The sequence below is a fragment of the Electrona antarctica genome, assembly GCF_951216825.1.
Source record: "Electrona antarctica genome assembly, chromosome: 22".
NCBI lineage: Eukaryota > Metazoa > Chordata > Actinopteri > Myctophiformes > Myctophidae > Electrona > Electrona antarctica.
In genome coordinates, this window is record NC_136805.1 from 29,253,996 (window position 1) to 29,256,356 (window position 2,361).

Consider the following 2,361-nt stretch of genomic DNA (forward strand, 5'->3'; position numbering starts at 1 on the left):
AAGTTTAGAAACGGACATAAGAGGTTTCCACCCGACAGCAACGATATCCAATCCCCCCCCCCCCCCCCCCCCCTCTCTCTCTCTCTCTCTCTCTCTGTGTGTCATCCTCCAATAACTATCTCTGCTCAGTCCTCTGCAGCTCTCCTGACAGTACCAGTTACAGCCTGTGACAAACTCCACAGTGTGTGTTAAAACACTTGCAGTAATGCTGACTCTCTCCGTGCATTCTCTCTCTCTATCTCTCTCTCTCTCTCTCTCTCTGGACTAGCGCCGCTCCCCCCCATCACTGTCTATATATACTACTGTACCCTAGTCCAATCTGATTGGCCGTGACAGTTTGAAGGCTCTTCAACTAGCGGTGACATGCGGCTGTGCAGCTAATAACTAGCGCCGTGTGGAAATCCTGAGCGATGTGTGTGTGTGTGTGTGTGTGTGTGTGTGTGTGTGTGTGTGTGTGTGTGTGTGTGTGTGTCTGTGTGTGTGTGTGTGTGTGTCTGTGTGTGTGTGGTGAAATAGAGTACGTGCTGAAATACAGGTGAAATAGTCTACTGCTCATTTGTGAGCGATATTCTTCCGCCATAGTCTGCCACCCTGCTGCGAATGCTGTGTGTGTGTGTGTGTGTGTGTGTGTGTGTGTGTGTGTGTGTGTGTGTGTGTGTGTGTGTGTGCGTGTGTGTGTGTGTGTTTGTGTGTGACTGTGTGCGTGTGTGACTGTGTGAGAGAGAGAGAGAGCTCCTATGCATGGACTCGGGTGATGCCCGTGAGAGAAAGCCTAGCTGTCTTCTAGAAAACTCTAAAGCATCTTTATAATCCTTCCCAATTTTCTCCCTCACTCCATCTCTCTCTCTCTCTCTCTCTCTCTCTCTCTCTCTTACACATGCATTTTCCAAGATTCTTTTTTGTAAGCCTTTCATGTTGTGTGAAGTGTGCTGTGAAAAAGTCTTCAGAACCGCAGTCAGAGACAGAGAGAATATGTCTGTGTGTGTGTGTCCGCGTACATGCGTGCGTGCGCCGTGCGTGTGTGTGCGTGCGTGTGTTGTTAGGGGGGTTCAGACGGTTCATTCCTCAGAGCATACACCCACCACTCCAGGAGCGCACGGTGCCAACCAGTGACCTACATCAGTCTGAGCAGAATGCTACAATATTAAAGGTGGACTGTGATGCTAAGAGCGACGCGGCCTCTGAAATATACATCAGATAAATGATGAGAAAGACTTAAAAGTCAAAGACTGCCATTAAAAGTGGTGGAAGAAGTACTCCGATTTTCCTTGGTAAATCTTGTATAAAAAAATAAATGAAAAAAAAACGCACGCACGCACGCACGCACGCACGCACGCACGCACGCACGCACGCACGCACGCACGCACGCACGCACGCACGCACGCACGCTAAAAGTATAAAATAGTTTTTACTATAATAATCTAAATCTACAAAGTAACTAGTAACTAAAGAGAAAAAGGGAAATACTCAAGGAGGGTGCAGTACTTGAGTAAAGGTTCGATATAGTTACCCTCATACTGTAGCATAATTAAAACATGCGGATCACACTATTCCCCACTTTTGTTTTATGCTTTATTTGCCGTTTTTTGACAACTTTTAAGACATACAGGGTTTTGCAGGGCCAAATTAGCCATTGGGCCAATGGGGCCGTGGCCCAGGGGCCCTTGGCTCTCAGGGGTCCTTCTGGGAAAATGTAAAGCCCTGTAATGGGTTTGAGGCCCTGGAAAAAGCTCCTGGGGACCTTCATTGGCCATTGATTTTGTTAAATTTAGGTAAAAAAATTGATAAAAACACAAAAAAACTCGAAAATTCTGCGCGCACGCGCGCTAGGGGGGCCCCAAAAAATGTACCGGCCCAGGGGCCCTTGTGGGGTTAATCCGTCCCTGCCGTGACGTCACGTGTTTGGATCATGTGACCGGAAGCAAAAAACTGACACTAGATTCCTAGGGGCTTCTGGGAAATGGAGTCTCAATGCATTGCCTACGGTGCGTAATGGCTGTTCTGTGTTGTTGTTTCAGATCGGTGGTGGATTTTTCAACTCAAACACAAACGATGGGACTATTTTCAGGCGGGTTTGCATGAAATGGAGGTACAATTACGACGGCATGATTCTTCAAAGGTTAGTGAAAACACCGGCAGTGAACGGGAGTTAGAGATTAATTTATAACGCAGTCAACGTGTTAAGTACAGCAGACATTCCTCCATTCAAAACTCAATTCTTCATCTCTCTGTTTCTTTACTTCGTCCTAGCTCTCTCGCCTGTGTGTAATTTAAGCCCAGATGTAATCTCTTTCCTCTCTCTGTCTCCATCTGTTTGTCCGTCCGTCTCCTCCTTCTCCCTCCATTAAGGCTGAAGTCTGG